This window comes from Protomyctophum parallelum (genome assembly GCF_964188405.1).
Source record: "Protomyctophum parallelum genome assembly, chromosome: 9".
In the NCBI taxonomy this organism is placed as follows: domain Eukaryota; kingdom Metazoa; phylum Chordata; class Actinopteri; order Myctophiformes; family Myctophidae; genus Protomyctophum; species Protomyctophum parallelum.
Genome location: NC_139706.1, coordinates 50,762,140 through 50,789,245, shown reverse-complemented (window position 1 = coordinate 50,789,245; position 27,106 = coordinate 50,762,140). Strand labels below are relative to the sequence as shown.

The 27,106-nt window shown below is 39.4% G+C and overlaps 1 long non-coding RNA gene across 1 annotated transcript; it reads left to right on the top strand.

Annotated features, from left to right (window-relative positions):
- Nucleotides 1-22,140: 22,140 nt before the first annotated feature.
- Nucleotides 22,141-22,714, top strand: LOC310864350. Its single transcript, XR_014569734.1, has 3 exons — nt 22,141-22,236; nt 22,330-22,453; nt 22,622-22,714. It is a non-coding gene; the product is annotated as an uncharacterized lncRNA (long non-coding RNA).
- The last annotated feature ends 4,392 nt before the right edge of the window (nt 22,715-27,106 follow it).

The following is a 27,106-nucleotide window of genomic DNA, read 5'->3' as shown; positions in this document are numbered from 1 at the left end:
TAGTATGTTATTAGGGACACCTAATACTACAAAAAACTGTTGAGAAACCTTTTGTTGCAATTTTTTTAGGGTAAGGTGCTTTTTTTTCATAGATTTACTCGCCTATTTGTTTTTAGGCAAAGCGAGCAGGCCAGCAGTGGAAGACCTTAGGGGGCGGTTTGGGACATATTTAGGCAGGAGTCCCGCCTCGTTGTCTGGGCCAGCCATCTTACGTCCATATCAGACCCGGAGAACGCTTTGTCCATATTTCTTTTACAGTCTATGGTTTCAACAGTCTATTGTATTTGAAGCTGCCTATACTGTAGGCCTATATTGTATGTGAAGCTGCCTATACTGTAGGCCTATATTGTATGTGAAGCTGCCTATACTGTAGGCCTATATTGTATGTGAAGCTGCCTATACTGTAGGCCTATATTGTATGTGAAGCTGCCTATACTGTAGGCCTATATTGTATGTGAAGCTGCCTATACTGTAGGCCTATATTGTATGTGAAGCTGCCTATACTGTAGGCCTATATTGTATGTGAAGCTGCCTATACTGTAGGCCTATATTGTATGTGAAGCTGCCTATACTGTAGGCCTATATTGTACGTGAAGCTGCCTATACTGTAGGCCTATATTGTATGTGAAGCTGCCTATACTGTAGGCCTATATTGTATGTGAAGCTGCCTATACTGTAGGCCTATATTGTATGTGAAGCTGCCTATACTGTAGGCCTATATTGTATTTGAAGCTGCCTATACTGTAGGCCTATATTGTATGTGAAGCTGCCTATACTGTAGGCCTATATTGTATGTGAAGCTGCCTATACTGTAGGCCTATATTGTATGTGAAGCTGCCTATACTGTAGGCCTATATTGTATTTGAAGCTGCCTATACTGTAGGCCTATATTGTATGTGAAGCTGCCTATACTGTAGGCCTATATTGTATGTGAAGCTGCCTATACTGTAGGCCTATATTGTATGTGAAGCTGTCTATACTGTAGGCCTATATTGTATGTGAAGCTGCCTATACTGTAGGCCTATATTGTATGTGAAGCTGTCTATACTGTAGGCCTATATTGTATGTGAAGCTGCCTATACTGTAGGCCTATATTGTATTTGAAGCTGCCTATACTGTAGGCCTATATTGTATGTGAAGCTGTCTATACTGTAGGCCTATATTGTATGTGAAGCTGTCTATACTGTAGGCCTATATTGTATGTGAAGCTGTCTATACTGTAGGCCTATATTGTATGTGAAGCTGCCTATACTGTAGGTCTATATTGTATTTGAAGCTGCCTATACTGTAGGCCTATATTGTATGTGAAGCTGCCTATACTGTAGGCCTATATTGTATTTGAAGCTGCCTATACTGTAGGCCTATATTGTATGTGAAGCTGCCTATACTGTAGGCCTATATTGTATTTGAAGCTGCCTATACTGTAGGCCTATATTGTATGTGAAGCTGCCTATACTGTAGGCCTATATTGTATGTGAAGCTGCCTATACTGTATAGGCCTATATTGTATGTGAAGCTGCCTATACTGTAGGCCTATATTGTATTTGAAGCTGCCTATACTGTAGGCCTATATTGTATGTGAAGCTGCCTATACTGTAGGCCTATATTGTATTTGAAGCTGCCTATACTGTAGGTCTATATTGTATTTGAAGCTGCCTATAATGTAGGCCTATATTGTATTTGAAGCTGCCTATACTGTAGGCCTATATTGTATGTGAAGCTGCCTATACTGTAGGCCTATATTGTATGTGAAGCTGCCTATACTGTAGGCCTATATTGTATGTGAAGCTGCCTATATTGTAGGCCTATATTGTATGTGAAGCTGCCTATACTGTAGGTCTATATTGTATGTGAAGCTGCCTATACTGTAGGCCTATATTGTATTTGAAGCTGCCTATACTGTAGGCCTATATTGTATTTGAAGCTGCCTATACTGTAGGCCTATATTGTATTTGAAGCTGCCTATACTGTATAGGCCTATATTGTATGTGAAGCTGCCTATACTGTAGGACTATATTGTATGTGAAGCTGCCTATACTGTAGGCCTATATTGTATGTGAAGCTGCCTATACTGTAGGCCTATATTGTATGTGAAGCTGCCTATACTGTAGGCCTATATTGTATGTGAAGCTGCCTATACTGTAGGTCTATATTGTATGTGAAGCTGCCTATACTGTAGGTATATATTGTATGTGAAGCTGCCTATACTGTAGGCCTATATTGTATGTGAAGCTGCCTATACTGTAGGCCTATATTGTATGTGAAGCTGCCTATACTGTAGGCCTATATTGTATGTGAAGCTGCCTATACTGTAGGCCTATATTGTATGTGAAGCTGCCTATACTGTAGACCTATATTGTATGTGAAGCTGCCTATACTGTAGGCCTATATTGTATGTGAAGCTGCCTATACTGTAGGCCTATATTGTATGTGAAGCTGCCTATACTGTAGGCCTATATTGTATGTGAAGCTGCCTATACTGTAGGCCTATATTGTATGTGAAGCTTCCTATACTGTAGGTCTATATTGTATGTGAAGCTGCCTATACTGTATAGGCCTATATTGTATTTGAAGCTGCCTATAATGTAGGTCTATATTGTATGTGAAGCTGCCTATACTGTAGGCCTATATTGTATTTGAAGCTGCCTATACTGTAGGCCTATATTGTATTTGAAGCTGCCTATACTGTAGGCCTATATTGTATTTGAAGCTGCCTATACTGTATAGGCCTATATTGTATGTGAAGCTGCCTATACTGTAGGACTATATTGTATGTGAAGCTGCCTATACTGTAGGCCTATATTGTATGTGAAGCTGCCTATACTGTAGGCCTATATTGTATTTGAAGCTGTCTATACTGTAGGCCTATATTGTATGTGAAGCTGCCTATACTGTAGGTATATATTGTATGTGAAGCTGCCTATACTGTAGGCCTATAGTGTATGTGAAGCTGCCTATACTGTAGGCCTATATTGTATGTGAAGCTGCCTATACTGTAGGCCTATATTGTATGTGAAGCTGCCTATACTGTAGGCCTATATTGTATGTGAAGCTGCCTATACTGTAGGCCTATATTGTATGTGAAGCTGCCTATACTGTAGGTCTATATTGTATGTGAAGCTGCCTATACTGTAGGCCTATATTGTATTTGAAGCTGCCTATACTGTATATGCCTATATTGTATGTGAAGCTGCCTATACTGTATAGGCCTATATTGTATGTGAAGCTGCCTATACTGTAGGCCTATATTGTATTTGAAGCTGCCTATACTGTAGGCCTATATTGTATTTGAAGCTGCCTATACTGTAGGTCTATATTGTATGTGAAGCTGCCTATACTGTAGGCCTATATTGTATTTGAAGCTGCCTATACTGTATAGGCCTATATTGTATGTGAAGCTGCCTATACTGTAGGCCTATATTGTATTTGAAGCTGCCTATACTGTAGGCCTATATTGTATGTGAAGCTGCCTATACTGTAGGCCTATATTGTATGTGAAGCTGCCTATACTGTAGGCCTATATTGTATGTGAAGCTGCCTATACTGTAGGCCTGTATTGTATGTGAAGCTGCCTATACTGTAGGCCTATATTGTATGTGAAGCTGCCTATACTGTAGGTCTATATTGTATGTGAAGCTGCCTATACTGTAGGCCTATATTGTATGTGAAGCTGCCTATACTGTAGGCCTATATTGTATGTGAAGCTGCCTATACTGTAGGCCTATATTGTATGTGAAGCTGCCTATACTGTAGGTCTATATTGTATGTGAAGCTGCCTATACTGTAGGTATATATTGTATGTGAAGCTGCCTATACTGTAGGCCTATATTGTATGTGAAGCTGCCTATACTGTAGGCCTATATTGTATGTGAAGCTGCCTATACTGTAGGCCTATATTGTATGTGAAGCTGCCTATACTGTAGGTCTATATTGTATGTGAAGCTGCCTATACTGTAGGCCTGTATTGTATGTGAAGCTGCCTATACTGTAGGCCTATATTGTATGTGAAGCTGCCTATACTGTAGGCCTATATTGTATGTGAAGCTGCCTATACTGTAGGCCTATATTGTATGTGAAGCTGCCTATACTGTAGGCCTATATTGTATGTGAAGCTGCCTATACTGTAGGCCTATATTGTATGTGAAGCTGCCTATACTGTAGGCCTATATTGTATGTGAAGATGCCTATACTGTAGGCCTATATTGTGTGAAGCTGCCTATACTGTAGGCCTATATTGTATGTGAAGCTGCCTATACTGTAGGCCTGTATTGTATGTGAAGCTGCCTATACTGTAGGCCTATATTGTATGTGAAGCTGCCTATACTGTAGGTCTATATTGTATGTGAAGCTGCCTATACTGTAGGCCTATATTGTATGTGAAGCTGCCTATACTGTAGGCCTATATTGTATTTGAAGCTGCCTATACTGTATGGGCCTATATTGTATGTGAAGCTGCCTATACTGTAGGCCTATATTGTATGTGAAGCTGCCTATACTGTAGGTATATATTGTATGTGAAGCTGCCTATACTGTAGGCCTATATTGTATGTGAAGCTGCCTATACTGTAGGCCTATATTGTATGTGAAGCTGCCTATACTGTAGGCCTATATTGTATTTGAAGCTGCCTATACTGTAGGTCTATATTGTATTTGAAGCTGCCTATACTGTAGGCCTATATTGTATTTGAAGCTGCCTATACTGTAGGCCTATATTGTATTTGAAGCTGCCTATACTGTAGGCCTATATTGTATGTGAAGCTGCCTATACTGTAGGCCTATATTGTATTTGAAGCTGCCTATACTGTAGGCCTATATTGTATTTTAAGCTGCCTATACTGTAGGTCTATATTGTATTTGAAGCTGCCTATACTGTAGGCCTATATTGTATGTGAAGCTGCCTATACTGTAGGCCTATATTGTATGTGAAGCTGCCTATACTGTAGGCCTATATTGTATTTGAAGCTGCCTATACTGTAGGCCTATATTGTATGTGAAGCTGCCTATATTGTAGGCCTATATTGTATGTGAAGCTGCCTATACTGTAGGCCTATATTGTATTTGAAGCTGCCTATACTGTAGGCCTATATTGTATGTGAAGCTGTCTATACTGTAGGCCTATATTGTATGTGAAGCTGCCTATACTGTAGGCCTATATTGTATGTGAAGCTGCCTATACTGTAGGCCTATATTGTATGTGAAGCTGCCTATACTGTAGGCCTATATTGTATTTGAAGCTGCCTATACTGTAGACCTATATTGTATTTGAAGCTGCCTATACTGTAGACCTATATTGTATTTGAAGCTGCCTATACTGTAGGCCTATATTGTATGTGAAGCTGCCTATACTGTAGGCCTATATTGTATGTGAAGCTGCCTATACTGTAGGTCTATATTGTATGTGAAGCTGCCTATACTGTAGGCCTATATTGTATTTGAAGCTGCCTATACTGTAGGCCTGTATTGTATTTGAAGCTGCCTATACTGTAGGCCTATATTGTATGTGAAGCTGCCTATACTGTAGGCCTATATTGTATGTGAAGCTGCCTATACTGTAGGCCTATATTGTATGTGAAGCTGCCTATACTGTAGGTCTATATTGTATGTGAAGCTGCCTATACTGTAGGTATATATTGTATGTGAAGCTGCCTATACTGTAGGCCTATATTGTATGTGAAGCTGCCTATACTGTAGGCCTATATTGTATGTGAAGCTGCCTATACTGTAGGCCTATATTGTATGTGAAGCTGCCTATACTGTAGGTCTATATTGTATGTGAAGCTGCCTATACTGTAGGCCTGTATTGTATGTGAAGCTGCCTATACTGTAGGCCTATATTGTATGTGAAGCTGCCTATACTGTAGGCCTATATTGTATGTGAAGCTGCCTATACTGTAGGCCTATATTGTATGTGAAGCTGCCTATACTGTAGGTCTATATTGTATGTGAAGCTGCCTATACTGTAGGCCTATATTGTATTTGAAGCTGCCTATACTGTAGGCCTGTATTGTATTTGAAGCTGCCTATACTGTAGGCCTATATTGTATGTGAAGCTGCCTATACTGTAGGCCTATATTGTATGTGAAGCTGCCTATACTGTAGGCCTATATTGTATGTGAAGCTGCCTATACTGTAGACCTATATTGTATTTGAAGCTGCCTATACTGTAGACCTATATTGTATTTGAAGCTGCCTATACTGTAGGCCTATATTGTATGTGAAGCTGCCTATACTGTAGGCCTATATTGTATGTGAAGCTGCCTATACTGTAGGCCTATATTGTATGTGAAGCTGCCTATACTGTAGGCCTATATTGTATGTGAAGCTGCCTATACTGTAGGTCTATATTGTATGTGAAGCTGCCTATACTGTAGGCCTATATTGTATGTGAACTTGTGAAGCTGCCTATACTGTAGGCCTATATTGTATTTGAAGCTGCCTATACTGTAGGCCTATATTGTATGTGAAGCTGTCTATACTGTAGGTTTATATTGTATGTGAAGCTGCCTATACTGTAGGTCTATATTGTATGTGAAGCTGTCTATACTGTAGGCCTATATTGTATGTGAAGCTGTCTATACTGTAGGCCTATATTGTATTTGAAGCTGCCTATACTGTAGGTTTATATTGTATGTGAAGCTGCCTATACTGTAGGTCTATATTGTATGTGAAGCTGTCTATACTGTAGGTCTATATTGTATTTGAAGCTGCCTATACTGTAGGCCTATATTGTATGTGAAGCTGTCTATACTGTAGGCCTATATTGTATGTGAAGCTGTCTATACTGTAGGCCTATATTGTATTTGAAGCTGCCTATACTGTAGGTTTATATTGTATGTGAAGCTGCCTATACTGTAGGCCTATATTGTATGTGAAGCTGTCTATACTGTAGGCCTATATTGTATTTGAAGCTGCCTATACTGTAGGCCTATATTGTATTTGAAGCTGCCTATACTGTAGGCCTATATTGTATGTGAAGCTGCCTATACTGTAGGTCTATATTGTATGTGAAGCTGCCTATACTGTAGGCCTATATTGTATGTGAAGCTGCCTATACTGTAGGTCTATATTGTATGTGAAGCTGCCTATACTGTAGGCCTATATTGTATGTGAAGCTGCCTATACTGTAGGCCTATATTGTATGTGAAGCTGCCTATACTGTAGGCCTATATTGTATGTGAAGCTGCCTATACTGTAGGCCTATATTGTATGTGAAGCTGCCTATACTGTAGGCCTATATTGTATTTGAAGCTGCCTATACTGTAGGCCTATATTGTATGTGAAGCTGTCTATACTGTAGGCCTATATTGTATTTGAAGCTGCCTATACTGTAGGCCTGTATTGTATGTGAAGCTGCCTATACTGTAGGCCTATATTGTATGTGAAGCTGCCTATACTGTAGGTCTATATTGTATGTGAAGCTGCCTATACTGTAGGCCTATATTGTATGTGAAGCTGCCTATACTGTAGGCCTATATTGTATTTGAAGCTTCCTATACTGTAGGCCTATATACGTGTTTTTCCTTCTTTTTGACAGTCTTGTTTTAAAAGCTTAATTATTATATATCATAATGTCTTCAGAGAGAGTCATTAAGTTATGCCTTCAATCCTGTACTTATATTCTTCCCCATGGAACCAGTTGTCAGCTGTGAGCTTGTAGATCGGCTATTTTCAGCAAGTGTAAAATCAGTCATTACGACGGCATCAAGGCCCGCCAAAACACATTTTAGTCGACTAAATCAACTGTAGATATAGTGGACTAAAATCTTATGACATTTAGTCGACTAAAACTAGACTATAGCACTAAAACATTACAGGTGACTAAAATGTGACTAAAACTAAATAAAACTATTCAAGAGACTATGGGCTCCATTTTCCTCACCGCTAAACTTCTTTGCCTTTTTTTTTTACTATTTTGCAAAACATTTTTGAATAGTTCAACTAGCCAATAAACATAGACACATTGTGAGCTTGTAGCCATTTTAACTATTCAAAAATGTTTTGCAAAATAGTAAAAAGAAAAAAAAAGAAAGGCAAAGGAGTTTAGGGATAAGGGGTTTAGCGGTGACAAAAATTGAGCCCTATATGACTAAAACTAAAATCAAAACATTCTGCCAAAAACACAGGCTGTATTCCCTTGTTGCTAGATGGACTCTTAAAGGCCAAAAGCCAATATCTATTTTCCGACCGCTGCACCTCCATATTTACTGGTGTGGTTCATTGATTGTTGGCGGTGAGAGGAGAGCCTCTGAGCCTCTGAGCTTGTAGGTCTGCTATTTTTAAATCGTGAAAATGTGCCTGAAATCTTTGAATATATATATTATTCTTTCAGAGTGAACGTTTTTAACTCAAATCTTTGCTTCTGAGAGGTCTCTGGAACAACATATTTTCAGATGGGGGTCGACGGCCAAATACATCTATACTGTAGTTTTGGGGGTCTTTGACATGAAAATGTTTAAACGACCGACACAGAAACATGAGGTTTTTCAGAGAACTTGTCAGGAATTAGAAGGCATTTGTAGAATGGTCCTCAGGTCTACCACTTTGTTCAAGTCTTCTCCTATATAGCGGTCCTCAGGTCTACCACTTTGTTCAAGTCTTCTCCTATATAGCGGTCCCTGGTCCCTGGTCCCTGGTCCCTGGTCCCTGGTCCCTGGTCCCTGGTCCCTGGTCCCTGGTCCTCTCAGGTCTACCACTTTGTTCAAGTCTTCTCCTATATAGCGGTCCCTGGTCCTGGTCCCTGGTCCTGGTCCCTGGTCCCTGGTCCTGGTCCTCAGGTCTACCACTTTGTTCAAGTCTTCTCCTATATAGCGGTCCCTGGTCCCTGGTCCCTGGTCCCTGGTCCCTGGTCCTCAGGTCTACCACTTTGTTCAAGTCTTCTCCTATATAGCGGTCCCTGGCACAAACACATCTCCAGATGATGATGTGCGTCAGCTTTTATTTCATATAGCCTGTGATGTCTTGTTAAAAAGCAGCTCTGGGTGTTTGCAGAGGAATCTATTCATTGTTCCTTCCGAGGTGTGTATATGAATGTCTTTCATACGCGTGATTCACACACTCTTAGATGTGTGTGTGTGTGTGTGTCTGTGTGTGTGTGTGTGTGTGTGTGTGTGTGTGTGTGTGTGTGTGTGTGTGTGTGTGTGTGTGTGAAAAGGAGGGGGTGGTTCTCAGATGTTACAGTGATAATGGAGACGGTATAGTAGCCTACATGCCCCCCAGCATGTAAACAAATGCCACCTACGTTCTCTCTCTCTCTCTCTCTCTCTCTCTCTCTCTAGCGATCCTGAGCGATTTACAACGAGCAAGGACGACAACACAAGGTTAATTACATTAAAATGCATAGAGATATTTGTCTTCTCATATCATAAGTAAACCGGCGTCCATCGAATATCCAAAGAAAATCAATTGACATCCATTAACCCATTCTGAACGGGAACCCATTTTGGTGTTAGCATCATGTCATGCTTTAGCTATTGAAAAAATAGCAGATCCACAAGCTCTTAGCGCGCCACAGAGTGGCCCGCTACGAGCTTGTAGGTCTTGAAAAAGGTTTTGAAAAATCGAAGAACGACTGACATTTTTAGAATCTGATCTCAGGTCAGAATGGGTTATAATCAGACCAGTGTGTGTCCGGTGGAATGTATAGGGTTGAAGTGGTTAATGTATGTTTGCTAATCAAAATTAAAATCTCCAAAGTAACTAAAGTAACTAAAGTTTACTTAGTAACTAGTAACTAAAGTTTTCAAATAATTGTAGTGGAGTAAAAGTACAAATTGTCGCTCTGAGATGTAGTGGTGTAGAAGTAAAAGTATTGGGAATTGGAAATACTCAAGTAAAGTACAAATACCTCAAAAGTGTACTTAAGTAACAGTACTTAAGTAAAAGTACTTACGTCTGGACTGGTCAGGTGTGCATATAGTGTATTTTCAGTGTGGAACACTAGCAGCAATAATATTATGAAGTATAAACCATCTTTAACCCATTCTGAACGGGAACCCCTTTTGGTGTTATAGCATCATGTTATGCTTTAGCTATTGAAAAATAGCAGACCTACAAACTCATAGCGCGCCACCGAGTGGCGCGCTACGAGCTTGTAGGTCTGCTATTTTTGAAAAATCGAAGAACGACTGACATATAAACATCGCTTTTTCAGAAAACTGTCAGGATGTAGAAGACATTTTATAGAATCTGATCTCAGGTCAGAATGGAAAACTGTCAGGATGTAGAAGACATTTTATAGAATCTGATCTCAGTTCAGAATGAAAACTGTCAGGATGTAGAAGACATTTTATAGAATCTGATCTCAGGTCAGAATGGAAAACTGTCAGGATGTAGAAGACATTTTATAGAATCTGATCTCAGGTCAGAATGGGTTGAGATGGGTGTGTTTCATCGTTGCGTCCAGCAGGTGGCGCCCACTGACCAGGGATTGGCCTCAGGATCAGCAGGCCGAGGTGGATGCTGTGCACACACTATTATAATAATAATAATAAGAAGAAGAAGAAGAAGAAGAATACTTTATTTGTATAGCACCTTTCATGACATGAAATGCAGCTCAAAGTGCTTTACAGAACAATGGAGAAAAAAGAGAAAAGCAAGGCATAAACATTAAAAAAAACAAGAGCAGTAATGCAATACAGTGAGGACATGAATAACAAAAAAATATCAATTAAAAGCAAGGTGTGTGGAGTTTGCAATGTAACAATATCAACAATATAATATCGTAAAACCCACTGTTAACAGGTCCATTTGGTTCCATTCGTATAGACTATAATAATAATAATAATAATAAAACTTTATTTGTATAGCACCTTTCATGACATCAAATGCAGCTCAAAGTGCTTTACAGAACAATGGAGAATAAAATAAAAGAAAAGCATAAAAGAAAAGCAAGGCAACGACATTAAAAAACAAGCAGTAATGCAATACAGTGAGGACATGAATAACAAAAAATATAAGATCACTTAAAGGCAATGTTGTAGAAGTGGGTCTTGAGCTGAGCTTTAAAAATGTCTACAGAGGCTGCCTGACGAAGGTACAGAGGGAGCTTGTTCCATGCCGATGGCCCGTAGAAGCAAAAAGCTGCTTCCCCGTATTTTTTAGTTGCCATTTTTTTAGGCAAAGCGAGCAGGCCAGCAGTGGAAGACCTTAGCGGGCGGTTTGGGACATATTTAGGCAAGCAGTCATATAGGTAGGAAGGTGCGAGACCATTGAGGGCTTTATAGACTAAAATAATTTTAAAATCAATCCTAAAAACAACCGGAAGCCAGTGCAGTGATGCCAAAACTGGAGTAATATGTTCTCTCATCTTAGTTCTAGTTAAAACTCTGGCTGCTGCATTTTGGACAAGTTGTAATCTGTCAGTTGTTTTCTTAGGCAGTCCTGAAAAAAGTGCATTGCAGTAATCAAGCCGAGAGAAAACAAAGGCGTGGATTAGCGTTTTCTATAGAGTTACAGACCCATAAGGGTCCATTTGGTTCCATTCATATAGAGTTACAGACCCACAAGGGTCCATTTGGTTCCCCGGACTCCACTTTGGGAACCCGTGCTGTAAAGCTGACCCAGCCTTTATTTGCCCTGTGGGGTGATAACGAATGACTGAGAGGGTGACATCATCCTTGAGTTGATAAGTGATAAGTATGAGGGCTGGTGCAACAACTCCATAGATAGATGACCAATCCATGCACTCAAATGTGACCAGATTTGACGGAGAGCCTTCCATCGCACTAACTTAATACCACAGGCAGACTCTTCACATGCTAGAGCATGTCTGACATAAGTGTCGGAGCTGAAATCAACATGTAAATATGAAATAAATGCATAAACATGTAACTAGGTGTAATGTTAGAAACCACAGAAGACATGTAAATATGAAATAAATGTTTAAACATGTAGCTAGGTGTAATGTTAGAGACCACAGAAGACATGTAAATATGAAATAAATACTTAAACATGTAGCTAGTAGGTTTAATGTTAGAGACCACAGAAGACATGTAAATATGAAATAAATGCTTAAACATGTAGCTATAGGTGTAATGTTTAGAGACCACAGAAGACATGTAAATATGAAATAAATACTTAAACATGTAGCTATAGGTGTAATGTTAGAGACCACAGAAGACATGTAAATATGAAATAAATGCTTAAACATGTAGCTATAGGTGTAATGTTTAGAGACCACAGAAGACATGTAAATATGAAATAAATGCTTAAACATGTAGCTATAGGTGTAATGTTAGAGACCACAGAAGACATGTAAATATGAAATAAATGCTTAAACATGTAGCTAGTAGGTGTAATGTTAGAGACCACAGAAGACATGTAAATATGAAATAAATGCTTAAACATGTAGCTAGTAGGTGTAATGTTAGAGACCACAGAAGACATGTAAATATGAAATAAATGCTTAAACATGTAGCTAGATGTAATGTTAGAGACCACAGAAGACATGTAAATATGAAATAAATGCTTAAACATGTAGCTATAGGTGTAATGTTAGAGACCACAGAAGACATGTAAATATGAAATAAATGCTTAAACATGTAGCTAGTAGGTGTAATGTTTAGAGACCACAGAAGACATGTAAATATGACATAAATGCTTAAACATGTAGCTATAGGTGTAATGTTAGAGACCACAGAAGACATGTAAATATGAAATAAATGCTTAACACTAGCAAGGCTGAAAAAAAATCACTCCTACTCAGTCTGACTATATCGGCCCATTCGACCGCTCTCCCCCTTTATCCCCCCCACCCCCGCACCACTCGTTCACACCTCTGGAGCTGGAGACGTCATTGTTGCCTACACGCACTCACTTTTATTTTTTATTTTCTTCCCTCTCTTATGAATACATTATTATACACCCAATGAAAATGTACATGCACTTCACGGATTATATATTTGGAATTAGGACAATCGGTAGAAAATTGGCCGAGAATTACTTACTTACTTGCAGTATAATATTAATAAATACTACATCCTATATATATTGTTTGTCTGTCTAATCATTCAAATGTTTTTCTGCATGCATATTGCATAGTTTATGTAAGCCTGAATTAAAGTCTGATTACGGAGGCTTTTTCCCCGTCTCACAAACAACGAAGCCTATAAATATTGTCTGAGAAGTTGAGAATTGGTGTCATGCACATATATATGCACCACACATTCCTGCTGTTGTCACCACGCGGTAAATAATGAATACTTTGTGTTAATTCAACCATGTTTATTTTTTCTTATTGTTCACAATATCAGAAAGCATGAAAGAAAGCAAATATAAAGCGGAATAAAATCAGGGAAAACACAAATCCTACGCATTAGTTTCTGTTGCTATACTTAGAGACACTTGACACATGTCATTGTAAATGTTCCCGTACATGTACCACATTGGCCATGTATTGCGTAAATCCACATCTTGCCTTGGATGGGAAGAGTTGCTCATCGACCGTGATGTTTCCTCCAGGCACATAGCAAGATATGCAGTTATCTGTGAACTGATTCCAAATGTCCGTTATTGCAGCAAACTTGTCTGTTTCTTTGCGTGCTTCTCTGGTGTCCTTGTCGTCAAATCGCAGGTATCGCATTATGGATTTGAAACGGTCACGAGACATTGTTTCTCTCACCGTCTCATTCCCCCATGCCCCTTTCGCCCACAGTTGATTCAATGGATAACCAGATGTCGACATCGCACGAATGAAAAACACGCTGATGAATGCTTTCAGTTCAGTAACAGACAGATCCCATTCTTGATTCTGTCCATCACTGCGGGCAAACTTCACTGTGCAGTCTTTGACGTTTTCCAACATGTCGGGGTCAAACATACACAAAAAACTGCTCAACTCGTCGTGGATTCTGACTTTGGCAAAAGCAGTAGGACCTGGCCTGGCATTTCCCCTCACTGTATATGTATCTTTATTCTTTTCCCTTTTTGCTTCCTATATGATGAATTCCTGTTCTACTGGCTGGTAGCCTATGTCTTGTATAGGGCCTTGTATATCTGTTTATTTTAAGCATGCCGCCGCATTCTGTCAGAGCAGAGACATATTTATTTAAAATAATCCTGTCTCGCACGGCACAGCGGCACGCCATCACTATATATACAAATGACAGGGAGAAGGTGTAATGGTTATTACAACGCAAAAATATATACATAATAGGCTTTGATGTAAAGACATTTTAAATGATTATTGATTATTAGAAAAGGAAAATAAATCACCTGCTGCGGTAGGCCTACTGGCCCTTTCCAAGGTATGGAAATCCATTCAGGAAGTATTTGCTGTCCAGGTCGGCAGCAATCCAGAACTTAATTCCAACAGCATGCAGGATGCATAATTCTCAACTTCTCAATATTTGCCTATATTTTACAGAACATAACTTAACATTAAATGCAGTCTATTAGTATTGACTATGCATAGTATATAACTTATAACGTAAGCCTAAAACGAATCTATAAACGAAAAATAAAATAAAGAAAGAAAACCTGCACTCTCAATGGGCACTATTTGGTCACATTCGATCATAAAAACATTTAGGCCTACATGGGACAAGCTATATATATATATATATATTTCCCTATTTGTCTATTGGTATGTCTCTAAATGTTTTGATGAATTGAACAATGTGGACCCTGTTGTAAACAAGTGTAATGCTTCATTGGGTTAATATAGTATGTTTTTGAACGAATATTTGGGCCTAAGCAGTTTTTTGTGTGTGTGTGTGACCAGTGTTAGTCGACTCGGAATTGCAGCCATCCGTAGGTGCCCTTTGTGTCAGTGTGCGCCTGCCCAACCCCCCCAACCCCTGATGTGTGGCACCTATACGGATGGCTGCAATTCGAAGTGGCCTCTGTAAAACCTGAATCCCCCCCCCCCCACCCCATTTCCCGAGTCGACGAGCAACACTGGTCACACACACACACACACAAAAAACTGCTTAGGCCCAAATATTCGTTCAAAAACATACTATATTAACCCAATGAAGCATTACACTTGTTTACAACAGGGTCCACATTGTTCAATTCATCAAAACATTTAGAGACATACCAATAGACAAATAGGGAAATATATATATATATATATATATATATATAGCTTGTCCCATGTAGGCCTAAATGTAGGCCCCCCCCCCACCCCATTTCCCCTCACTGTATATGTATCTTTTCCCTTTTTGCTTCCTATATGATGAATTCCTGTTCTGTTATAGCGCATCATTATATCAAAACCAGGCCTATACTGAATGTATTACTTTTGTTTAAATCAACTGAACTAGACCAATAAAATAGTAGGCTAGTATTTATGTTTTTCGTTAATAATAATACATGCTGAGGGAATGTGCTCCGTTCATTGGCTCTATATAGGCCGTGCGAGACAGGATTATTTTAAATAAATATGTCTCTGCTCTGACAGAATGCGGCGGCATGCTTAAAATAAACAGATATACAAGGCCCTATACAAGACATAGGCTACCAGCCAGTAGAACAGGAATTCATCATATAGGAAGCAAAAAGGGAAAAGAATAAAGATACATATACAGTGAGGGGAAATGCCAGGCCAGGTCCTACTGCTTTTGCCAAAGTCAGAATCCACGACGAGTTGAGCAGTTTTTTGTGTATGTTTGACCCCGACATGTTGGAAAACGTCAAAGACTGCACAGTGAAGTTTGCCCGCAGTGATGGACAGAATCAAGAATGGGATCTGTCTGTTACTGAACTGAAAGCATTCATCAGCGTGTTTTTCATTCGTGCGATGTCGACATCTGGTTATCCATTGAATCAACTGTGGGCGAAAGGGGCATGGGGGAATGAGACGGTGAGAGAAACAATGTCTCGTGACCGTTTCAAATCCATAATGCGATACCTGCGATTTGACGACAAGGACACCAGAGAAGCACGCAAAGAAACAGACAAGTTTGCTGCAATAACGGACATTTGGAATCAGTTCACAGATAACTGCATATCTTGCTATGTGCCTGGAGGAAACATCACGGTCGATGAGCAACTCTTCCCATCCAAGGCAAGATGTGGATTTACGCAATACATGGCCAATGTGGTACATGTACGGGAACATTTACAATGACATGTGTCAAGTGTCTCTAAGTATAGCAACAGAAACTAATGCGTAGGATTTGTGTTTTCCCTGATTTTATTCCGCTTTATATTTGCTTTCTTTCATGCTTTCTGATATTGTGAACAATAAGAAAAAATAAACATGGTTGAATTAACACAAAGTATTCATTATTTACCGCGTGGTGACAACAGCAGGAATGTGTGGTGCATATATATGTGCATGACACCAATTCTCAACTTCTCAGACAATATTTATAGGCTTCGTTGTTTGTGAGACGGGGAAAAAGCCTCCGTAATCAGACTTTAATTCAGGCTTACATAAACTATGCAATATGCATGCAGAAAAACATTTGAATGATTAGACAGACAAACAATATATATAGGATGTAGTATTTATTAATATTATACTGCAAGTAATTTAATTGAAAACAGCACGGCTGTCGCAGAGCTAGCTCATCTCGATGCGGGTGAGCCTGGAGAAAAGAGAACAAAAAGCATTTAGCTGAAAACGGGCTTATAGCCTACTATTATATTTAGCCTGTCCAACTACTAGTTACTTTGACCAACAGTATTACAAGCAGCATATAGTTCACATACATGACGAAATACGACATTAGAGTTATATATTGTCCCCCTCTATTATATAGAGGGGGAAACATTATAGGCTACGCGATGTAATTAATATATATTTGATTGATTGTGCCAAATAATCGCCTTTTTCCCTCCACCCCTCTTTACATAACTCGCTTATTTTTTGCTCATGTAAACCACGGAATTCTGGCTTGTGTATGCCCTCTCTACGAAACATATCAAGTTGAAAAGGAAATGGGGCAGCTTGCAGATTAACCATTTTCAGAAAAGTGCGTATACATTTAGGCAACAATTAATGTGCTATTGTGCTATTCTCGGCCAATTTTCTACCGATTGTCCTAATTCCAAATATATAATCCGTGAAGTGTACATTTTCATTGGGTGTATAATAATGTATTCATAAGAGAGGGAAGAAAATAAAAAATAAAAGTGAGTGCGTGTAGGCAACAATGACGTCTCCAGCTCCAGAGGTGTGAACGAGTGGTGCGGGGGTGGAGGGATAAAGGGGGAGAGCGGTCGAATGGGCCGATATAGTCAGACTGAGTAAGAGATATATGCCTAAAATCATATTTACAAAACGTTTCAAATGGGGAAAAAAACAGAGATGATTTCAATCGAATATTTAGACAAAGTCATGCAAGGGGAACTTTCTCTGGACTCCATGGGCTGAGAAAATAAACATTGAAATCTCAAATTCGGTCAGAACGGCTGCTCAGACTTCCTAGTGTTAAACATGCAGTAGGTGTAATGTTGGAGACCACAGAAGACATGTAAATATGAAATAAATGCTTAAACATGTAGCTAGTAGGTGTAATGTTAGAGACCACAGAAGACATGTACATATGAAATAAATGCTTAAACATGTAGCTATAGGTATAATGTTAGAGTCCACAGAAGACATGTAAATATGAAATAAATGCTTAAACATGTAGCTATAGGTGTAATGTTAGAGAACACAGAAGACATGTAAATATGACATAAATGCTTAAACATGTAGCTATAGGTGTAATGTTAGAGACCACAGAAGACATGTAAATATGAAATAAATACTTAAACATGTAGCTAGTAGGTGTAATGTTAGAGACCACAGAAGACATGTAAATTTGAAATAAATGTTTAAACATGTAGCTAGATGTAATGTTAGAGACCACAGAAGACATGTAAATATGAAATAAATGCTTAAACATGTAGCTATAGGTGTAATGTTAGAGACCACAGAAGACATGTAAATATGAAATAAATGCTTAAACATGTAGCTATACGTGTAATGTTTAGAGACCACAGAAGACATGTAAATATGAAATAAATGCTTAAACATGTAGCTAGGTGTAATGTTAGAGACCACAGAAGACATGTAAATATGAAATAAATGCTTAAACATGTAACTAGGTGTAATGTTAGAGACCACAGAAGACATGTAAATATGAAATAAATGCTTAAACATGTAGCTAGTAGGTGTAATGTTAGAGACCACAGAAGACATGTAAATATGAAATAAATGCTTAAACATGTAGCTATAGGTGTAATGTTAGAGACCACAGAAGACATGTAAATATGAAATAAATGCTGAAACATGTAGCTATAGGTGTAATGTTAGAGACCACAGAAGACATGTAAATATGAAATAAATGCTTAAACATGTAGCTATAGGTGTAATGTTAGAGACCACAGAAGACATGTAAATATGACATAAATGCTTAAACATGTAGCTATAGGTGTAATGTTAGAGACCACAGAAGTGAACCTTTTTCAAGCCTGTTTTCTCAACTCTCTGTTTCTCTGCCAGACATTACTCTATAAGTCATATCTCCAACACTGGTGGGTCAAACTGAACAACCAATATGTCAATTTGAAGCTATGATTCCCTGCTTTCATATGACATGAAAAAATGAAAATTCAAAATAATCCAAATAAGTCAAATTTTGTCACGTAAATGTTTTATTTTTATTTTTATGTAGGCCTGAGTAAAAGTACGAATAGTATCGGCATCAAATTGACATGGCAATCAATTGGCAGAGGCAGAGGCTTGGGAAATTGTACAGGGGAGGGGACTTTGGCTCATTACTGTATATACGTCCATTGGCAGAGCCTGACCGGAGCCTTTTGTGGTGTTTCTGGACAACGGCGTATCCCACCGACTCGAGGCCGGGCACTGCACTCCCTGTGGGGGTGTGGAACGCGTGTGTCGAATGTGAAGTCGGTGGGGCGGACGGTTCTCGAGTTACGCACATTACAACCGTACACGCACGCACGCACACACGCACACACACACACACACACACACACACACACACACACACACACACACACACACACACACACACACACGCAGAATGCATTTATAGTAGGATGGATTGATCAGGTATAAATATATATATATATATATAGAGAGAACTCTGATTATAAATGTGGTTTATGTGAATTGTGGATAATGTGTAATGATTTAAAAGTGAATTATACAAGTGTTAAAGTATTGTCTCTGGACACGGGGCTGTTATAATTGTGGAATCAATTAGGGTTGGTATGGTCCAGTGGGAGGGGCCTAGCCTGTATATAAGAAGGGGGAGCTGCCCCTGTGGATCAGTCGATGTAGGGCTGAAGACCAGGAGGCCTGACCTGTTCAGCCATCTCAACCTGGTCGCAGGTTGAAATAGAACGGACTGGTACACTGCCGTTCCGTTCATAGAATACTAGTAGGTACCGCAGTCCGTTCATATCATACTAAAAGTCCCACCAGTGAAACCTATGGATTCGTGTCCCGGATGATGTCACGTGACTTAAAAAAAAACCCACACCGCAAGTCCGTTCATAGCGTACTATTATGCCCACCATTGAAACCTATAGGTTAAAAAAATTAAAAAAAATTGAAATGATCCAAGCTGATATCGCTTCTGTCGTGCATTTTTATAACATGTATGGTATTGTATTTTAATAAACATAATTGTTATTGACTTTTTGTAATTCATTTTATAACATTTAAGGCTCCGCCTGTAATACATATTTGGGCATGGCTATGAAGCCATCGTTTACTTCCTCCACATTTGGCCCTTACTTCTACATAAACGTTCATCTTTAGGCTTATCCCAAGGCCATAAATGTTACAATATTTGACGGGCCCACGGAAGTACCCGTTCCTTCCGTATTGTTTAATAAAAAGCATTTTAATCGGATCGAACGCAACTTTCTAAAAGAACGTTCACTGTATCAGCATGCAGTACACCTACCAAACGATAGGGTCGTAGTTGAAAGAAATAGGAAGAAATGGCCATCGATCGGATAAAAATGCTTTTTAATTGAACAACACGGAAGATATGGTTAATTCTGTGGGCCCGCAAAGCATTTTAACATCCATGGGGTAAGCACTTAATTTTTTTGGATGCAGATGTAATCCACTTTTCCAGGTGCTGTCGATATGAAATGAGCAACACGTAACTTTTCAACGAAATTAACAGACTTCCCTCCCAGACCACGATAATAATAATAATTATTAGTTGATCGACCGTACATATTTGTAACATCAGTGGGCATGGGTTAATAACCTTATATTTGAAATCCACACGGAATATGTAGATATGGATGTTTTTATTGTATTATTTAATTTATCTTAGTTTTGTCCGGAAACCGGAAGCATTCTCTTGTTTAAGATCCGGTTTTATATCCGTCTGAGCGTCTACTAGTAACTACACTACTACAGTACTATGCTAGTACCTTAACTGCAGTTGTCTCACTAGAAAGGTAAGGTATATTTTTGTATCAAAGTCTATATCGATCTAGTTGTGTCTTTTTTGCCTCACGTTAAATGACGGGGCCATGTGACATAATTATTGCATTCAGTTCAGATACAAGTTAGAACTAAAGACCTACCTAGCTAGGGTTAGCATATGGCTGCTAGCTAACAATAACATGGACACAGTAGGTTCACAATAGGTTTACAGAAAGTGATCAAGACAATAGTTCACACCGCTTTTTTTGATTGATTGATTGAATATTTTATTAACAGTCTGTAGTCCGTCAGCCGACAGGCTTCTTTTGTTTAAAGTGAGACACGTGGTAGGCTATATAGTCTTTTTTGTATTGGCCTAAAATATTGTCTATACATGCATTCATGACCATAGCAGTCGTGACAAATGTGATGAAGTCAGCACATTTTGGGCAAGTGGCTATGGCTCTTTATAGCCCAAGGAGTATTTTTTGTGAAAAACGAAAGCTTGGTTCAGAATCATGAAAACCCCATAGTTTTACATGTCACATGCTACTTGAAGCATAAGGAAAGTTTGGGATTTTTGACATATACCGACAGCCGGTCAACAAGTGGATTCATGAATGTATACGTATATATATATATATATATATATATAGACAATATTTTAGACCACAGCTGCCGGACTATTGCCGAATTACAGTATATTTCAAGCACAACTCAATACAAAACTGTTAACTGTGAGTGGACGACACCATAAAGCATTTAATACTTGTTTACAATAGAGCCCACCATTTTCATTTAATCAAAATATTACTACTTGGGGGCACGGTGGAACGGTAGTGCTGTCGCCTCACAGCTAGAAGGTCCTGGGTTCGATTCCCACTCTGGACGCTGTGGGTGCTGGGGGCGTGTTCCCTCCTCCGCGTCATCAGTGCCCATACCCGAGGCAAAGGGACCTTTCTATGTGGAGTTTGCATGTTCTCCCCGTATCCCCTAGGGTAGGTACCCTCACAAAAACATGCAGTAATCCTGGTCTCTAAACTACATCCCCTTGGCCAGCTGGGGCGCCTGATGGAGGGGAAAGTCGGAATAACGTGTTCCTTCCACGCGCTACGTCCGGCCGGGGAAATTCCCCTGTCAGGTGAAAAGAAGCAGCTTGGACTCCTCATGCATAGGAGGAGGCATGAGGTCAGTCCGCTGCCCCCCCAGGTTGGCAGAGGAAGTGTAGCACCCAGGATAATTGGCACTGGGTGAAAAAACTGGGATAAAAATAAAATAAAATATTACTACTTATGCTCATGTGCGCCTTATTTACTTGCTGGAGGATGGCCCGGCACCAACCAGAAATGTTTTTGGTTATTATATCCAGCACATTGATTAAGATTAAGTATCTAGGAATCCAGCAGGGTGTAGTTAGGAATACAGTGTAGTTGGCATATTGCCCCGCACTGTGGAAGAGTACTAAACCAAATACTTAATCTCTCAAACTCTCTCTCTCTGTCATTCTTAGACAAGCCCTCCATTGGTGTCTCCAGAGTCCAGTCTACGTACAATCTACTTTTGGCCAGCTCTTTTGTGTTTTGTGTTTTTTGTAGCCTACATCCACATAGGTAGGTGTAGGATGTCCTACTGATTGACGCCTGATTGATTTATAGTTATTCCACAGGTCCATACAAAAACAGTTACTGTGGAAGATATCACCATGATAAAGCATTACACTTGTTTCCATTCTAACAGGGTCCAACCGTTTACTAATGACTAACAACTTACACTTATTTTATTGTTTCAGTACAATGTCAACACACATAAAGGCAGACTCAGTGTCTAATAAGGCCAGATTGGAAGGTCTTGCTCTGGTCGGGCAAGCATTAATGAAGGCAGAAGTAAGTTACATTCTTGTACATCAATGTGTAATTAATTTAACTTCTGTTAGTTGATGCCTATTTCTCTATATTTCATGACGTGTGTCCATCTAGAAGAAACTGCCAGTGACAAAGAAACCTGAAGTCTCATGCCCTGAAGTGATCTGGTTGAAGAGAGACGCAAATGGGGTTCCTCTTCCCACAGGAAAGAGACCAAGGAAAAGGACTTCAACTAATGGTTAGTCTCCATCTCAAAACGTATGGCAAGGACTTCATTCATAGAGAGTGGTCTTTGATTAGGTGTAGGGTAATCGTTTGATAGTGTTATTGTTGTGATATTTATACTGCCTAAGAGTTTGAAATTATTTGGTCTAATGTGGTTTTTGCTATTTTTACTTCCAAATAGTTACATCTACATCCACTGCCTCTGTCAGTAAATCTGTCTCATCTCCATGTCTTGGCTACCAAGAACCTGGTAAGTATAAAAACTACTTAAAATACACTCCTCAAAAGAAAGCTGTGGCAAATTAAGGTATGTTTGTTTTTCCATTTCTCTCCCAAAGATTTTAATTTGCAGAGGCTCGAGGAGCTTATACAGGACTCGGCAGGCATTGATGTGCAGGATCATGGTGTAGAACAGCCCAATTGGACCCAAAGACAGAAAGATGCACACTTCTCTTGGCAACAAGCAAGAGAACACAATGTCGACAACTTGCTGTCTGCAGAGACTATTGTGAAGATGGTGTGTCAACACTGTGGTTTGAGAGAAGCAGTCATCCGTTGTGGGGACTGTATGCCGTCAGAGTGGTTTTGTGTGGAATGTGACCGTTTGGTTCATGAACATCACATTCTACACAATAGGCAAACCACAATGTTCGGGTATTATAAATACATTCCCCCAACGGAGTCAGTGAAACTCATCCATGGTAAATACACCATTTGTGAACAAGGTTTGTGTCTCTTTTTTAAATTAACATACAACATTGTCTCCTATATTAAAATGTGTTATCCATGTACCTTCATTCAAACCAAACATTTCATCCAGATTGTCCCCTTGTCTTTTCAGACTGTTTGCTGCCAACCGCCTATCCGGCAAATATATGCACCTGCGACACATTTAATGTTGCAGTATCTGTCGGTAGACCCATCATACTGGTTTGCATAAATGGTAGGAATTTATGTCTATCAATCTAGATACACACACGCGATGTGGATAGGTATGTGTTTAAAGGACAACATAACTTTCGTGCCCCCTGTTACTTTTGTCTCATGTACTCTCAGGCCGTTATGATCTTCACGTTCCGGTGTTATCATGCAACCAGTGCAGTAAGCAGTGGTCTCCAGAGGTCAGGGACTTTATAAGAAGTGGCTACTGGCCTACAACAATGCAAGGACAGACCCTGTTCCACAAAGACATCTTCCATTCCTTTGAAGCTATGAAGACTACATCTCCAGGAATGTCGAGACAAGCCTTCACAGCCCTGTTAGACCAGAGAACAGTGCATTTTGGAAGAGTGAGTAATTAGTTTGATAATGTCGTACGGTTGGACAGTTGTACAGATTTTTTTTCCCCATTATATTATGTATTTCTTTCAGACTGGAAAAGTGAATGCAGACTCTTTTCAGAGGAGCTTTCTGCAGTACACTTACTGCAACTCTGTAGAGAACCGGCTTCTGGGAAAGGAACTGTTTGTCTGTCCGGCCTGTAGCCCTGAAATGGTGGCTGTTTCTGTTGATGGGAACACTTTGTGTGTGTGTGTGTGTGTGTGTGTGTGTGTGTGTGTGTGTGTGTGTGTGTGTGTGTGTGTGTGTGTGTGTGTGTGTGTGTGTGTGTGTGTGTGTGTGTGTGTGTGTGTGTGTGTGTGTGTGTGTGTGTGTGTGTGTGTGTGTGTGTGTGTGTGACTGACTCACACTATTGTTTTAGGAGTCAAGATCCTGGTTTCTTTGATGTACTTTTCTTAGCAAAAGACTCCGACGTGTCCACTTTTGTTGAGGAGGTCAGAGGAGTTGTAAAAAGTGTAAGTTTTTAACAGCCAATAAAGAGTAATTACTGTAATAGTTTTGTAGATAGCCCTGCTATCTATTGTCTTTAATCAACTCCTAATATCTTCCAAATATGTACTTTGCAGACTGCAGGGAAAGCCATGTGTGGAGATTCACATTGGAGAGCTGCTCGAGAGTCATCCAAACAGGCCAACAAGTTGGATGAAGAAGGTGTTGAAATTGCTGTTTGTAGGCATGGCTTCCTTCTCAAAGGTTGGTATTAGTATATATAATCCTGATGAGTTCAAATTTAAAAAATGTAGATGATTACAGGCCCTTCATTGTACTATGCTCTCTAATATTAATTTCCCCCCCAAAAAGGTCTCAATATGTATAGAGGGGAAATCTTTGCATATATCCAATGTTTCTCCAAAAAGAGTTCCAGAGTGCTACATATTTGGCCATGGATGTGACCTGCCGATATGTGCCATACTTGGAGAAGGTGTCTGAGAACCTGAGTCATCTTCAACCCCTTCAGCAACAGAAACATTGCTTGTCAGTGATGCATGCGAAAGCACACAATACCAAGTGCGAGGTGATGCTTCTTACATTTTTGTTTATGACTTAAATTAAATTATTCATTTAAATTCTCAAAATAAATGATTAGCCACACAAACCAAGTGACCTCAGGATATGCATCAATTGTGATCATGCTAGCTTCCACACTGTTAAACAAGTCCATACTTCCTGTAGATCCAGTGGAATGCAAGGAACCAGGATGGTATCGGAACAACGTTGGGAGAAGAAGTAGAGCAAGTCAACAGTTATCTCTCCCGATGTGCTCTGACCACTAAATACATGACAAAGTCAGGTCTGTAAGCTTATTTAACCCCATGCTACCCTGCAAAGTTACACATAAAACATTTTCAACACATTCTTATTAGCATTTGTGTTCTTTACAGTAAGAACTGACATGCTTACTGTGCATGCAATGGGTTGGAATCTCCGCAAAGAGAATGGCCTAAACATTGCTTTGTCTTCGAGATACAAAAAGGTATGTTGATGAAAAGGGGATAACTATTTCAAGCAGCTACATGTGAAACTTCAAATACTATGACATGGTTCTGTATTGCAATTTTGCAGACACTAGAGAAGACTTTGGAGGTAGCTGAGAACTTGACAAAGTTGCAGGAGCAGTTCCATTGTAGCGATGACATGCTACAACAGTGGGTTCTTGATGTCAAGCAGTGGGCCAAGACCGGTAAGGAAGAATCTTTTACACAAACACTGTCAGACTCTTTGGCTGTAATGCATATACTGTAGCTGTAGCCTATATGTTATGGTGCAGGGATGGGTACTGTAAGTAAATCACTTTTTCACTTCACTTTCAATGTTTCATTTTGGTCTCATAACGGTATATAAATAAAGATACATTGCTATGACCAAAAAAGGTGTAGGCTGAAGCTAATTAGCTTAATTTGCCTACCCTTACCAAATACAAATAATATAGATGACAAACAAAGAAAACAAACTAAGTAATAAGTCTGTCGGTAAACAGGAAAAAACTAAAACAATGTGTGTGATTATTTATTCTTTCTTAGGAAGTGCAGCGGCCAGTGCTGTGAATGTCCATGCTTTGCAGCTCTCCATTGAAGCACTTTTTGTGAGCATCTGCCAAAAGAAGCACTACATTTACAGGGATAATGGTATGTATAGTACCTATAGTTTAAGCTTAAATGTTTCAGCTGCATACTTGCTTGATTGTGTTTGTTAAGACAGTGGCTCGTAACAGACTATCTACTGAAGAATTTCTTTGTCAGCTGAAAATGACAACACGTGTTGTGTAAACAGAGCTATGTCACATTGTGTCGTTATATACAGGGTATATAAAGCTTTTTGAAATAAATAGCATCAGTCCTTTGCAGTTGCTTTGGAAGAAATGGTAGCATAGTATACAAAAAATATATTTAATATTGGTTTAAAGGTAGCAGCTCTGTTTATAATTGCAGTAGGTCAATCAATGGTTTGTTGTCCTTGGGGTGGTTGTATTCCATTCGCAAGCCGCCTTTTATCGCAACAGTTCACAAATCTTGCTTTGTTTGGATGGTGTTGTATATCTCCTAGTAGGTTTGGGAGTTTTTTTGTTATTGGTCATTTTTTCAAACTCATGTTGGGTGAGTGTAATCTGAAGTATGTGCTCTGATGTTTTGGTAGGTGATTAGAATCAAATGTGTAGCTGTTTCCAACACATTTCCTTGGCTTGAAAGCGGGGGCTGTCTCTGGTGGCCTTTCTGTATTGCAATACTCTGTTCGCTGAGTCTGTACCTAGTTAAGGCTGGTTTTGGTTCTCGTTTGGTTTTATTGCTAGATAGAAGTACATTTGCTTTGGGTTTGGGTGTCTCTTTCCAGTATGTCAGGTAGCTTTCTTTTTGTTTTCTATATGGTTATCCGACTGGCAGAGTCCCTGGGCCAGCTGTTTGAGGGGGGCATCCCCCCTAGGTTTGCATTATGGTTGAGGGCAATGTTATGAAGCATATCTTGTTTGATAATTTAATTTAATTTAGATAATTTAAAACGATTTGAAACCTACACATTGCCCCGTAAAATTTAAATAATAAATAAATACATTAAACGTTAATTCATTCATTCCTTTGACAGAGCCCCATCACAGCTTTTCTTTGTAATACTACTCTTTTATAGATCGCAATAAAAGGCGCCAGAAGATCAGCCAGAAAATTGGCCAGGAGAAGAAAAGGTTGTTGGAAGAGCTCGAGAGATACAACCAACACGCTGACGCAAGCCCTGTGGACATAAGCTCTGTTGTGCAGAAGCTGTCCAACAAAGCTTCCCAGAGCATGATATGGCCTTGGCAGGAACAGAACGCAGGTATCTAAACTAATACATTAAG